Source organism: Pseudophryne corroboree, chromosome 3, assembly GCF_028390025.1.
Source record: "Pseudophryne corroboree isolate aPseCor3 chromosome 3, aPseCor3.hap2, whole genome shotgun sequence".
Classification (NCBI taxonomy): domain Eukaryota; kingdom Metazoa; phylum Chordata; class Amphibia; order Anura; family Myobatrachidae; genus Pseudophryne; species Pseudophryne corroboree.
In genome coordinates this window covers 785,818,742-785,834,525 of record NC_086446.1, presented here as the reverse complement: position 1 = coordinate 785,834,525, position 15,784 = coordinate 785,818,742, and the positions used below count along the sequence as shown (strand labels likewise).

Below are 15,784 nucleotides of genomic sequence, written 5' to 3'. Positions count from 1 at the left end.
TGCAGGAGATAGGCGCATGTGTAATGATGATGCAGGAGATAGGCGCAGCTGTAGTGATGATGCAGGAGATAGGCGCAGCTGTAGTGATGATGCAGGAGATAGGCGCAGCTGTAGTGATGATGCAGGAGATAGGCGCAGCTGTAGTGATGATGCAGGAGATAGCCGCTGCTGTAGTGATGATGCAGGAGATAGGCGCAGCTGTAATGATGATGCAGGAGATAGGCGCGACTGTAGTGTGATGCAGGAGATAGGCGCATGTGTAATGATGATGCAGGAGATAGGTGCAGCTGTAGTGATGATGCAGGAGATAGGCGCAACTGTAGTGATGATGCAGGAGATAGGCGCAGCTGTAGTGATGATGCAGGAGATAGGCGCAGCTGTACTGATGATGCAGGAGATAGGCGCAGCTGTAGTGATGATGCAGGAGATAGGCGCATGTGTAATGATGATGCAGGAGATAGGCGCATGTGTAGCGATGATGCTGGAGATAGGCGCAGCTGTAGTGATGATTCAGGAGATAGGCGCAGGTGTAATGATGATGCAGGAGATAGGTACAGCTGTAGTGATGATGCAGGAGATAGGTACAGCTGTAGTGATGATGCAGGAGATAGGCGCATGTGTAGTAATGATGCAGGAGATAGGCGCATCTGCAGTGATGATGCAGGAGATAGGCGCATATAGTGATGATGCAGGAGATAGGCGCGTGTAATGATGATGCAGGAGATAGGCGCATGTGTAGTGATGATGCAGGAGATAGGCGCATCTGCAGTGATGATGCAAAAAAATATGTGTAGCTGAAGAGGTTATATATTTTTTTTTATTATTTCCCTACGTCAATTTCTCTTAGTCTTAATGTCCCCAGTTACAGAACAGTAACCTCAAGCACCAGTGTTGTAGCACCAAAGCCCTGAATAGCAACCCCAACACTAAGATCAGCTGCCTTTCCTGTTGGGCATGCTCTGCACGAACTTCAATCACTTTGCGCTATGCAAACAACGGTACTCCCAAATCTTCATGTGCACCCAAAGTTTCTATGTATATATCTTAATGTTAATATCTCTTTAAGTCAGGCTCTGTCAGAGATACTGACACTGCATAGAGCAGGGCCCCTCATCAGTAGTAGGAGCAGCATTGCAGCTTGTCAGCAGCACAGTGGTTGCCTAGTTCTCTGCAACTAAATATCACCAGAACCCAGGGCTAAAGCGTCAGAAGGTCACTTCTCAGTATGTTCCAGCCCGCAGTGCATCAGAAAGTGTAGCATGTCGGTGTTAGCCAGGTCAGTGCATCAGAAAGTGTAGCATGTCGGTTTGTCACCAGGTCAGGTTGAGACATTGTAACAGTGATAGGAAACCTGAGAAGACGGAGGCGGCTACTGTAAACATGTATTAATTCTGTACATGCAGCTGCCTTCAATTTGCATTGCAAGGCTCCGTGGCACCCTTACGGAGATAGGAAGAAATGGGGGGTGGAATTGGGGATGTGCTGTGGAACTTCTGTCTGTATATTTGAATTATTGATGTGTTTGTTTTTAAAATCTGAAGCAAGACACAGATCAGTCACAGGTGCAGCATCTCTGTGTGCATAATATACAGGTCAGTGTGGTGGGGTATACAAGTCAGAAAGAAACAAAGTGACAAGGAAGGAGAAAGGGAAAAGAGAGAGAATGAAGGAGACAGAAACCCAGGCAGCATAGATGCACAGAAATCTTGGGGCCCCATACATTGATATCACTGGGGTCCCCTCAGATTTTATATATATATATATATATATATATATATATATATATATATATATGGTTTAGTGCAGCCCGGCACTCCCTTATATACTGCAATATATGGCCCTGGTGCCCTCCGCAATGGGATGTAGACAAAAATGAAGAAAATCGGCGACACTCCAGGACTAGTGGTATCAAGGTTGGTGTATTAAAGCATCACAAATACAACAATTTACGATGTTTCGGGGGCCGAAGCCCCTTTTTCAAGGTGTCACACCTTGAAAAAGCGGCTTCGGGCCCCGAAACGTCGGAAATTGTTGTATTTGTGATGCTTTAATACACCAACCTTAATACCACAAGTCCTGGAGTGCCGCCGATTTTCTTCATTTTATATATATATATATATATATATATATATATATTTATTTATTAAAGCGCAAACGGAATTTGCGCTATATAAGAAACTGTTAAAGTATATATTTATACAAATATATAAATATGTATATCTCTCCTTCCTCCCCCCCACACACCAGTCTGTGTGTCTCTCTCTCTCCTTTCTCCCACACACCCCACAATCTGTCTCTCCCCAATGACTCCATGCTGCATTCCCAGCTGCCTCACCCCATCCTAAAGTCCTGTATCCCCTCACCAATCCATTCTTACCCTGGGGAGAGATTCACCGGTGCTGCACTCCCCAGACCTGAACACCACACAGCAGAAACCATGCGGCCCTCACACCCCACAAGAAGAGGCCGGCGCAGGGCATGGGAATCGTGGTCAGTGAAGCTGCTGCCATGTCCCGTAACTGCCTGCAGCAGAGCTGGACCCGGAAGAGCGGGCGCACACTCGCGCCGCATAGTCACTGTGTGTGGGGGAGGCTCCTGTCACTCTGAGGCTGCGCACACACCGCCTACAACTCACTGCCCTATTAGGACAAGAGGGCGCACATCCCTGTCAGGTACTTATCAGCATATACTTTGGGCCACACTGATCCTTGGGGCCCGGTACAGTTGTCCCCTTTGTACCCCCCTGTCGCCGGCCCTGACAACAGCTAGTACAACACTACGGCACACATAATAAAGAAAGTGATGGATAGCTGCAAAAACACATAACGTTTATTGAAGACAAGTCTCATACCCATGAGAGATATTTATTAAGATCACTTCTGCAAAGACAAAGATAAAGTCCTTGTCTTCCGTCTGTTACCCCGAGGTTCAATTCCTTGATCTCTCTCAAAGTTACATAAGTGTCTCTGTCCCGTCCAGGAATATTGGGGGTCATTCCGACCCGTTCGCACGCAGCTGTTCTTCGCTGCGGTGCGAACGGGTCGGAAATGCTCATGTGCGGCGGACGCATTGCGCATGTGCATCGTCGCCTGGCGGCTATCGTCGCCGGGCAACGCGGCCGCCAGGAACAAATGTGATCGCAGTGGCGATCGCAAGAAGACGGACAGGTGGGAGGCGTTCCGGGGCGGATACTCACCGTTTTCCAGGCCTAGTGAGACCAACGCAGGTGTGTTGAGGCGTTTGGAGGGCAGATGTCTGACGTCAGGACTGGGACCTTCATCGCTGGATCCATCGCACTGGGTAAGTAACTGCAGCCCCTGGTCTTGTTTTACGTGAAACGTTTTTAGCATAGCAGGGCTGCACAAGCGATCGCAACCCTGCTTTGCTAAAATACACTCCCCCATAGGCAGCGTCAGGTTGATTGCACGAGCAGCAAAAAGTTGCTACATGCGATCAACTCGGAATGACCACCCATTGTGCACAAACAATAAAGTCTTCTAATATGGGCCCTCATTCCAAGTTGTTCGCTCGCAAGGCGATTTTAGCAGAGTTACACACGCTAAGCCGCCGCCTACTGGGAGTGAATCTTAGCTTCTTAAAATTGCGAACGATGTATTCGCAATATTGCGATTACAAACTACTTAGCAGTTTCAGAGTAGCTTCAGAGTTACTCTGCCTGTGCGATCAGTTCAGTGCTTGTCGTTCCTGGTTTGACGTCATAAACACACCCAGCGTTCGCCCAGACACTCCTCCGTTTCTCCAGCCACTCCCGCGTTTTTTCCGGAAACGGTAGCGTTTTTATCCACACGCCCATAAAACGCCATGTTTCCGCCCAGTAACACCCATTTCCTGTCAATCACACTACGATCGCCGGAGCGAAGAAAAAGCCGTGAGTAAAAAAACTATCTTCATAGCAAAATTACTTGGCGCAGTCGCAGTGCGAACATTGCGCATGCGTACTAAGCAGAAAAACGCTGCGATGCGAAGAAAATTACCGAGCGAACGACTCGGAATGAGGGCCATGATCATTATATTTATAGAATTGTGTTTGGATGACAAGTTGAACTCTGCATATTCAAAATATTCTCAAAATGAATCAATCATATCAAAAATCTTTAGAGAACAACTGGATAGTATGTTGTACAGTCGTGATTCAGATCAAGATTACGGTTATCTAAATCTTTTTAGAAAAAAATAATAATTTAATTATGTTAAATGGATATCGTTTTACATTTAGTGTGATTTATATTTTTCCACAAGTAGAATCTCATTTATTTACATTTGATCTGTTTATTATTTGGTTCTTCAGTGTTTGGAAAAAATAAGATTTTAAACCTACCGGTAAATCTTTTTCTCGTAGTCCGTAGAGGATGCTGGGGACTCCGTAAGGACCATGGGGATAGACGGGCTCCGCAGGAGACATGTGCACTGACTCCTCCCTCTATGCCCCTCCTCCAGACCTCAGTTAGAGAAACTGTGCCCAGAGGAGACGGACAGTACGAGGAAAGGATTTTTGTTAATCCAAGGGCAAGATTCATACCAGCCACACCAATCACACCGTATAACTTGTGATATACTAACCAGTTAACAGTATGAAAACAACATAGCATCAGTCCAAGACCGATGAAACTATAACATAACCCTTATGTAAGCAAAACTATATACAAGTCTTGCAGCAGTCGTCCGCACTTGGGACGGGCGCCCAGCATCCTCTACGGACTACGAGAAAAAGATTTACCGGTAGGTTTAAAATCTTATTTACTCTTACGTCCTAGAGGATGCTGGGGACTCCGTAAGGACCATGGGGATTTTACCAAAGCTCCCAAACAGGCGGGAGAGTGCGGATGACTCTGCAGCACCGATTGAGCAAACAGGAGGTCCTCCTCAGCCAGGGTATCAAACTTATAGAACTTTGCAAAGGTGTTTGAACCCGACCAAGTAGCAGCTCAACATAGTTGTAGTGCCGAGATCCCTCGGGCAGCCGCCCAAGACGAGCCCACCTTCCTAGTGGAATGGGTCTTAACCGATTTTGGTAACGGCAATCCAGCCGTAGAATGCGCCTGCTGAATCGTGTTACAGATCCAGCGAGCAATAGTCTGCTTTGAAGCAGGGGCGCCAACCTTGTTGGCTGCATATAGGACAAACAGTGCTTCTGTTTTTCTGACACTAGCCGTTCTGGCCACGTAAATTTTCAAAGCCGTGACTACAGCAAGGGACTCGGAATCCTCCAAGTCTCGCGTAGCCACAGGCACCACAATAGGTTGGTTCATATGAAAAGATGACACCACCTTAGGCAAGAATTGAGTATGGGTCCGCAATTCCGCTCTATCCATAAGGAAAACCAGATAGGGGCTTTTATGAGACAAAGCCGCCAATTCCGACACTCGCCTAGCCGAAGCCAAGGCTAACAACATGACCACCTTCCAAGTGAGATATTTTAACTCCACCGTTTGAAGTGGTTCAAACCAGTGCGATTTAAGGAAACGCAACACCACGTTAAGGTCCCAAGGCGCCATCGGAGGTATAAAAGGAGGCTGAATATGCAGCACTCCCTTCACAAAAGTCTGTACTTCTGGGAGAGAAGTCAATTCTTTTTGAAAGAAAATGGATAAGGCCGAAATCTGAACCTTAATGGAGCCTAATTTTAGGCCCAACTTCACTCCAGTCTGTAGGAAGTGAAGGAAACGGCCCAGATGGAATTCTTCCGTAGGAGCATTCCTGGCCTCACACCAAGAAACATATTTTCGCCATATACGGTGATAATGTTTAGCTGTCACGTCCTTCCTAGCCTTTATCAGCGTAGAAATGATCTCATCCGGAATGCCTGTTTCCGCTAGGATCCTGCGTTCAACCGCCATGCCGTCAAACGCAGCCGCGGTAAGTCTTGGAACAGACAGGGCCCCTGTTGCAACAGGTCTTGTCATAGAGGAAGAGGCCACGTATCTTCTGTGAGCATTTCCAGCAGATCCGGATACCAGGTCCTTCGTGGCCAATCTGGAACAATGAGAATTGTTCTCACTCCTCATTTTCTTATTATTCTCAACACCTTGGGTATGAGAGGAAGAGGAGGAAACACATAGACCGACTGGAACACCCACGGTGTCCCTAGGGCGTCTACAGCTACCGCCTGAGGGTCTTTTGATCTGGCGTAATACCTCTGTAGCTTTTTGTTGAGGCGGGACGCCATCATGTCTATCTGGGGCAGTCCCCACTGACTTGCAATCTGTGCGCAGACTTCCTGATGAAGTCCCCACTCTCCTGGATGCAGGTCGTGCCTGCTGAGGAAGTCTGCTTCCCAGTTGTCCACTGCCGGAATGAACACTGCTGTCAGTGCGCTTACATGATTTTCCGCCCAGCGAAGAATCCGGGCGGCTTCCGCCATTGCCACTCTGCTCCTTGTGCCGCCTTGGCGGTTTACATGAGCCACTGCGGCGATGTTGTCTGACTGGATCAGAACTGGTTGGTCGCGAAGTAAGGTCGCCGCTTGACGTATGGCGTTGTATATGGCCCTCAGTTCCAGGATGTTGATGTGAAGACAAGTCTCTTGACTTGACCAAAGACCTTGGAAGTTTCTTCCCTGTGTGACTGCTCCCCAACCTCGGAGGCTCGCGTCCGTGGTCACCAGGATCTAGTCCTGAATGCCGAACCTGCGGCCTTCTAGAAGGTGAGCACTCTGCAGCCACCACAAGAGAGATACCCTGGCTCTGGGGGACAGGGTGATCAACTGATGAATTTGTAGATGTGAACCAGACCACTTGTCCAGTAGGTCCCATTGGAAAGTCCTCGCATGGAACCTGCCGAAGGGAATGGCTTCGTATGATGCCACCATCTTTCCCAGGACTCGAGTGCAGTGATGCACTGACACCTGTTTTGGCTTCAATAGGTTCCTGACCAGAGTCATGAGTTCCTGGGCTTTTTCTATCGGAAGATAAACCCTTTTCTGGTCTGTATCCAGAATCATGCCCAAGAAGGTCAGACGAGTCGTAGGAACCAACTGCGACTTCGGTATATTGAGAATCCAGCCGTGTTGCTGTAACACCTTCAGTGAAAGTGAGACGCTGTTCAGCAACTGCTCTCTTGATCTCGCTTTTATGAGGAGATCGTCCAAGTATGGGATAATTGTGACACCCTGCTTGCGCAAGAGCATCATCATTTCCGCCATTACCTTGGTGAAAATTCTCGGGGCCGTGGAAAGCTGAAACGGCAATGTCTGAAATTGGTAATGACAATCCTGTACCGCAAATCTCAGGTACACCTGATGAGGTGGATACATGGGAACATGAAGGTACGCATCCTTTATGTCCAGAGATACCATAAAATCCCCCCCTTCCAGGCTGACGATGACCGCCCTAAGCGATTCCATCTTGAACTTGAACCTTTTCAAGTATAGGTTCAGGGATTTTACATTTAAAATGGGTCTGACCGAACCGTCCGGTTTCGGGACTATAAACAGGGTTGAGTAATATCCCCTCCCTTGGTAAAGTAGGGGAACCTTGACCACCACCTGTTGAAGATACAATTTGTGAATTGCATTTACCATTATCTCCCTTTCTCGGGAAGAAGTCAGCAGGGCCGATTTGAAAAACCGGCGAGGAGGCACCTCTTCGAATTCCAGCTTGTAACCCTGAGAAACAATTTCTATTGCCCAGGGATCCACCTGTGAGTGAACCCAGATGTGGCTGAAAATTCGAAGACGTGCCCCCACTGGGGCGGACTCCCTTAGCGGAGCCCCAGCGTCATGCGGTGAATTTTGTAGAGGTCGGGGAGGATTTCTGTTCCTGGGAACTAGCTGTGTTGTGCAGCTTCTTTCCTCTGCCCTTATCTCTGGCAAGAAAGGACGCACCTCGTACTTTCTTGTTTCTCTGTGACCGAAAGGACTGCATCTGATAATGTGGTGCTTTCTTAGGCTGTGAGGGAATATAAGGCAAAAATTTTGATTTACCAGCTGTAGCTGTGGAGACCAGGTCCGAGAGACCTTCCCCAAACAATTCCCTCACCCTTGTAAGGTAAAACCTCCATATGCCTCTTTGAGTCGGCATCACCTGTCCATTGCCGGGTCCATAGGACTCGTCTAGCAGAAATCAACATAGCGTTGATTCTAGAACCCAGTAGGCCAATGTCTCTTTGAGCATCTCTCATATATAAGACAGCATCGTTCATATGACCCCGGGTCAATAAAATGGTACCCTTATCCAGGGTATCCATTTACGTCGATAAGGTACCTATCCACGCTGCTACAGCGCTACAAACTCCAGCCGACACTCTTGCCGGTCTGAGTAAGGTACTAGAATGTGTGTAAATGGACTTTAAGGTAGCCTGCTGTTTGCGATCAGCAGGATCCCTGAGGGTAGCCATATCTTGGGATGGCAGCTTTACTCTTTTGGATAAGCGTGTCCACGCTTTTTTCCCCCCCTTGGGGAAGATTCTCACCGTATTCTGTCCTTAGCGGGAAAGGATACACCCTAAGAATCCTTTTGGGAATCTGCAGTTTCTTGTCTGGAGATTCCCAAGCCTTTTCAATAACTCGTTCATGAGATGGGGGAAAGGTTACCTCAGGTTTCTTTACCCTATACATGTGTACCCTCGTGTCAGGGACAGAGGGTTTCTCTGTGATATGCAAAACATCTTTTATTACAATAATCATATATTGAATACTATTTGCCAATTCTGGCTGTAACTTTGCATCATCGTAGTCGACACTGGAGTCAGAATCCGTGTTGGCGTCAGTGTCTACTATTCTGGATAGTGGGCGCTTTTGAGACTCCGGAGGTCCCTGTGACATAGGGGAAAGGCAGGGTTTGACGCCTGTACATTCCCTAGACTCAGTGCAATAAATTTACATTAGCACTAAAACATTCCACATATCCAACCAGTCAGGTGTCGGTGTTGCCGATGGAGACACCACAGTCATTAACTCCACCTCCTCCCTATGAGAGCCTTTTACCTCAGACATACCGACACACGCGTACCGACACACCACACACTCAGGGAATCCTCTTATCTGAAGACAGTTCCCCCACAAGGCCCTTTGGAGAGACAGAGAGAGAGTATGCCAGCACACACCCAGCGCTATATGACCCAGGAAAAAAAACACACAATGGGGTATATTTACTAAAATTCGTAATTTACTGAATGAGGTTAAAGTTCAAACACGAATGACTTCGAATGTGTGAAATTGCAACTTTTTGAATTTTTTACGACTCATTTACTATGCTGTCGTATTCTGCATTTTCGAGTTTTCCGATGTCGATGTCATTCGTATTTTCAGGCAGTGTTTTACGGGAGTGAATAGTAAAACACTGCCGACATTAACACAATGAATCTCGGCCGGATCTGTGAGATCCGTGCAAGGCTTCATTGTGCACCTTTAAAAAAAATGAAAGTGTTAAAAAATAAGATTTTACTTACCGATAAATCTATTTCTCGTAGTCCGTAGTGGATGCTGGGGACTCCGTCAGGACCATGGGGATTAGCGGCTCCGCAGGAGACAGGGCACAAAACTAAAGCTTTAGGATCAGGTGGTGTGTACTGGCTCCTCCCCCTATGACCCTCCTCCAAGCCTCAGTTAGGATACTGTGCCCGGACGAGCGTACACAATAAGGAAGGATATTGAATCCCGGGTAAGACTCATACCAGCCACACCAATCACACCGTATAACTTGTGATCTAAACCCAGTTAACAGTATGACAAACGTAGGAGCCTCTGAACAGACGGCTCACAACAATAACAACCCGATTTTTTTTTGTAACAATAACTATGTACAAGTATTGCAGACAATCCGCACTTGGGATGGGCGCCCAGCATCCACTACGGACTACGAGAAATAGATTTATCGGTAAGTAAAATCTTATTTTCTCTGACGTCCTAAGTGGATGCTGGGGACTCCGTCAGGACCATGGGGATTATACCAAAGCTCCCAAACGGGCGGGAGAGTGCGGATGACTCTGCAGCACCGAGTGAGAGAACTCCCGGTCCTCCTCAGCCAGGGTGTGCCCCTGACCAAGTAGCAGCTCGGCAAAGTTGTAAAGCCGAGACCCCTCGGGCAGTCGCCCAAGATGAGCCGACCTTCCTTGTGGAATGGGCATTTATATATTTTGGCTGTGGCAGTCCTGCCACAGAATGTGCAAGCTGAATTGTACTACACATTCAACTAGCAATCGTCTGCTTAGAAGCAAGAGCACCCAGTTTTTTGGGTGCATACAGGATAACAGCAAGTCAGTTTTCCTGACTCCAGCCGTCCTGGAAATCTATATTTTCAGGGCCCTGACAACATCTAGCAACTTGGAGTCCTCCAAGTCTCTAGTAGCCGCAGGTACCACAATAAGCTGGTTCAGATGAAACGCTGACACCACCTTAGGGAGAAACTAGGGACGAGTCCGCAGCTCTGCCCTGTCCGAATGGACAATCAGATATGGGCTTTTGTGAGACAAAGCCGCCAATTCTGACACTCGCCTGGCCGAGGCCAGGGCCAACATCATGGTCACTTTCCATGTGAGATATTTCAAATCCACAGATTTGAGCGGTTTAAACCAACGTGATTTGAGGAATCCCAGGACTACGTTGAGATCCCACAGTGCCACTGGAGGCACAAAAGGGGGTTGTATATGCAGTACTCCCTTGTCAAATTTCTGGACTTCAGGAACTGAAGCCAATTCTTTCTGGAAGAAAATCGACAGGGCCGAAATTTGAACCTTAATGGACCCCAATTTGAGGCCCATAGACACTCCTGTTTGCAGGAAATGCAGGAATCGACCGAGTTGAAATTTCTTCGTGGGGCCTTCCTGGCCTCACACCACGCAACATATTTTCGCCACATGTGGTGATAATGTTGTGCGGTCACCTCCTTCCTGGCTTTGACCAGGGTAGGAATGACCTCTTCCGGAATGCCTTTTTCCCTTAGGATCCGGCGTTCAACCGCCATGCCGTCAAACGCAGCCGCGGTAAGTCTTGGAACAGACATGGTACTTGCTGAAGCAAGTCCCTTCTTATCGGCAGAGGCCCTGAGTCCTCTGTGAGCATCTCTTGAAGTTCCGGGTACCAAGTCCTTCTTGGCCCATCCGGAGCCACGAGTATAGTTCTTACTCCTCTACGTCTTATAATTCTCAGTACCTTTGGTATGAGAAGCAGAGGAGGGAACACATACACCGACTGGTACACCCATGGTGTTACCAGAACGTCCACAGCTATTGCCTGAGGGTCTCTTGACCTGGCGCAATACCTGTCCAGTTTTTTGTTCAGGCGGGACGCCATCATGTCCACCTTTGGTCTTTCCCAACGGTGCACAATCATGTGGAAAAAACTTCTCGATGAAGTCCCCACTCTCCCAGGTGGAGGTCGTGCTGAGGAAGTCTGCTTCCCAGTTGTCCACTCCCGGAATGAAAAACTGCTGACAGTGCTATCACATGATTTTCCGCCCAGCGAAGAATCCTTGCAGTTTCTGCCATTGTCCTCCTGCTTCTTGTGCCGCCCTGTCTGTTTACGTGGGCGACTGCCGTGATGTTGTCCCACTGGATCAATACCGGCTGACCTTGAAGCAGAGGTCTTGCTAAGCTTAGAGCATTGTAAATTGCTCTTAGCTCCAGTATATTTATGCGGAGAGAAGTCCCCAGACTTGATCACACTCCCTGGAAATTTTTTCCCTGTGTGACAGCTCCCCAGCCTTTCAAGCTGGAATCCGTGGTCACCAGGACCCAGTCCTGAATGCATAACTGTGGCCCTTTAGTAGATGAGCACTCTGCAGCCACCACAGAAGAGACACCCTTGTCCTTGGAGACAGGGTTATCCGCTGATGCATCTGAAGATGCGATCCGGACCATTTGTCCAGCAGATCCCACTGAAAAGTTCTTGCGTGAAATCTGCCGAATGGAATCGCTTCGTAAGAAGCCACCATTTTTCCCAGGACCCTTGTGCAATGATGCACTGACACTTTTCCTGGTTTTTGGAGGTTCCTGACTAGCTCGGATAACTCCCTGGCTTTCTCCTCCGGGAGAAACACCTTTTTCTGGACTGTGTCCAGAATCATCCCTAGGGACAGCAGACGTGTCGTTGGAGACAGCTGCGATTTTGGAATATTTAGAATCCACCCGTGCTGTCGTAGAACTACTTGAGATAGTGCTACTCAGACCTCCAACTGTTCTCTGGACCTTGCCCTTATCAGGAGATCGTCCAAGTAAGGGATAATTAAGACGCCTTTTCTTTGAAGAAGAATCATCATTTCGGCCATTACCTTGGTAAAGACCCGGGGTGCCGTGGACAATCCAAACGGCAGCGTCTGAAACTGATAGTGACAGTTTTGTACCACGAACCTGAGGTACCCTTTGTGAGAAGGGCAAATTTGGACATGGAGGTAAGCATCCTTGATGTCCAGGGACACCATATAGTCCCCTTCTTCCTGGTTCGCTATCACTGCTCTGAGTGACTCCATTTAGAATAGGTCTCACCTAGCCGTCTGGCTTCAGTACCACAATATAGTGTGGAATAATACCCCTTTACTTGTTGTAGGAGGGGTACTTTGATTATCACCTGCTGGGAATACAGCTTGTGAATTGTTTCCAATACTGCCTCCCTGTCGGAGGTAGACGTTGGTAAAGCAAACTTCAGGAACCTGCGAGGGGGAGACGTCTCGAATTTCCAATCTGTACCCCTGGGATACTACTTGTAGGATCCAGGGGTCCACTTGCGAGTGAGCCCACTGCGTGCTGAAACTCTTGAGACGACCCCCCACCGCACCTGTTTGTACGGCCCCAGCGTCATGCTGAGGACTTGGCAGAAGCGGTGGAAGGCTTCTGTTCCTGGGAATGGGCTGCCTGCTGCAGTCTTCTTCCCTTACCTCTATCCCTGGGCAGATATTATGGGGACGAAAGGACTGAGGCTGAAAAGACTATGGCCCTCATTCCGAGTCGTTCGCTCTGTATTTTTCTTCGCATCGCAGCGTTTTTCTGCTTAGTACGCATGCGCAATGTTCGCACTGCGACTGCGCCAAGTAATTTTGCTATGAAGATAGTATTTTTACTCACGGCTTTTTCTTCGCTCCGGCGATCGTAGTGTGATTGACAGGAAATGGGTGTTACTGGGCGGAAACACGGCGTTTTATGGGCGTGTGGATAAAAACGCTACCGTTTCCGGAAAAAACGCGGGAGTGGCTGGAGAAACGGAGGAGTGTCTGGGCGAACGCTGGGTGTGTTTGTGACGTCAAACCAGGAACGACAAGCACTGAACTGATCGCAGATGCCGAGTAAGGTTGAAGCTACTCAGAAACTGCTAAGTAGTTTGTAATCGCAATATTGCGAATACATCGTTCGCAATTTTAAGAAGCTAAGATTCACTCCCAGTAGGCCGCGGCTTAGCGTGTGTAACTCTGCTAAAATCGCCTTGCAAGCGAACAACTCGGAATGAGGGCCTATGTCTTTTTCTGCTGAGATGTGACTTGGGGTAAAAAAGGTGGATTTTCTAGCTGTTGCCGTGGCCACCAGGTCCGATGGACCGACCCCAAATAACTCCTCCCCTTTATACGGCAATACTTCCATGTGCCGTTTGGAATCTGCATCACCTGACCACTGTCGTGTCCATAAACATCGTCTGGCAGATATGGACATCTCACTTACTCTTGATGCCAGAGTTTCACATATATAGAAATGCATCTTTTAAATGCTCTATAGTCAATAAAATACTGTCCCTGTCAAAGGTATCAATATTTCCAGTCAGGGAATCCGACCAAGCCACCCCAGCGCTGCCCATCCAGGCTGAGGCGATCGCTGGTCGCAGTATAACACCAGTATGTGTGTATATACTTTTTTGGATATTTTCCAACCTCCTATCAGTTGGCTCCTTGAGGGCGTCCGTATCTGGAGACGGTAACGCCACTTGTTTTTATAAGCGTGTGAGCGCCTTATCCACCCTAAGGTGTGTTACCCAACGCGCCATAACTTCTGGCGGGAAAGGGTATACCGCCAATAATTTTCTATCGGGGGAAACCCACGCATCATCACACACTTCATTTAATTTATCTGATTCAGGAAAAACCACATGTAGTTTTTTCACACTCCACATAATACCCTTTTTTGTGGTACTTGTAGTATCAGAAATATGTAACATCTCCTTCATTGCCCTTAACAAGTAACGTGTGGCCCTAAAGGAAAATACGTTTGTTTCTTCACCGTCGACACTGGAGTCAGTGTCCGTGTCTGTGTCGACCGACTGAGGTAAAAAGACGTTTTAATGCCCCTGACAGTGTTTTAGACGCCTGGACAGGTACTAATTGGTTTGCCGGCCGTCTCATGTCGTCAACCGACCTTGCAGCGTGTTGACATTATCACGTAATTCCTTAAATAAGCCATCCATTCCGGTGTCGACTCCCTAGAGAGTGACATCACCATTACCGGCAATTGCTCCGCCTCCTCACCAACATCGTCCTCATACATGTCGACACACAAGTACCGACACACAGCACACACACAGGGAATGCTCTGATAGAGGACAGGACCCCACTAGCCCTTTGGGGAGACAGAGGGAGAGTTTGCCAGCACACACCAAAAACGCTATATTATACAGGGACAACCTTTATATAAGTGTTTTTCCCTTATAGCATTTTAATATATATATACATATCGCCAAATAAGTGCCCCCCCTCTCTGTTTTAACCCTGTTTCTGTAGTGCAGTGCAGGGGAGAGCCTGGGAGCCTTCCCACCAGCATTTCTGTGAGGGAAAATGGCGCTGTGTGCTGAGGAGAATAGGCCCCGCCCCCTTTTCGGCGGGCTTCTTCTCCCGTTTTTCTGAGACCTGGCAGGGGTTAAATACATCCATATAGCCTCCAGGGGCTATATGTGATGTATTTTTAGCCAGAATAAGGTATTATACATTGCTGCCCAGGGCGCCCCCAGCAACGCCCTGCACCCTCCGTGACCGTTGGTGTGAAGTGTGTGACAACAATGGCGCACAGCTGCAGTGCTGTGCGCTACCTTCATGAAGACTGAAAAGCCTTCTGCCGCCGGTTTCTGGACCTTCAATCTTCAGCATCTGCAAGGGGGGTCGGCGGCGCGGCTCCGGGACGAACCCCAGGGTGAGACCTGTGTTCCGACTCCCTCTGGAGCTAATGGTGTCCAGTAGCCTAAGAAGCCAATCCATCCTGCACGCAGGTGAGTTGAACTTCTCTCCCCTAAGTCCCTCGATGCAGTGAGCCTGTTGCCAGCAGGACTCACTGAAAACAAGAAACCTAAAAACTTTTTCTAAGCAGCTCCTTAAGAGAGCCACCTAGATTGCACCCTGCTCGGACGGGCACAAAAACCTAACTGAGGCTTGGAGGAGGGTCATAGGGGGAGGAGCCAGTACACACCACCTGATCCTAAAGCTTTAGTTTTGTGCCCTGTCTCCTGCGGAGCCGCTAATCCCCATGGTCCTGACGGAGTCCCCAGCATCCACTTAGGACGTCAGAGAAATAAAAATGCGTGGGGTCCCCCCTCCTAAGCAAAACCAGCCTCGGGCTCTTTGAGGCGGTCCTGGTTGAAAAAATATGGGGGGAAAAATAACAGGGGTTCCCCCATATTTGATCAACCAGCACCGGGCTCTGCGCCTGGTCCTGGTGCAAAAAATACAGTGGACAAAAAGCGTAGGGGTCCCCCGTATTTTTTGTACCAGCACCGGGCTCCACTAGTCAGAGAGATAATGCCACAGCCGGGGGACACTTTTATATAGGTCCCTGCGGCCCTGGCATTAAATCACTAACTAGTCACCCCTGGCCGGGGTACCCTGTAGGAGTGGGGACCCCTTAAATCAAGGGGTCCCCC

General features: G+C 48.4%; 1 protein-coding gene across 1 annotated transcript in view; it reads left to right on the top strand.

The window, feature by feature from the left end:
* The window catches only part of RBM20 (RNA binding motif protein 20), a 372,020-nt gene that overhangs the window by 219,556 nt on the left and 136,680 nt on the right, over positions 1 to 15,784 (top strand). The window lies entirely within an intron of this gene.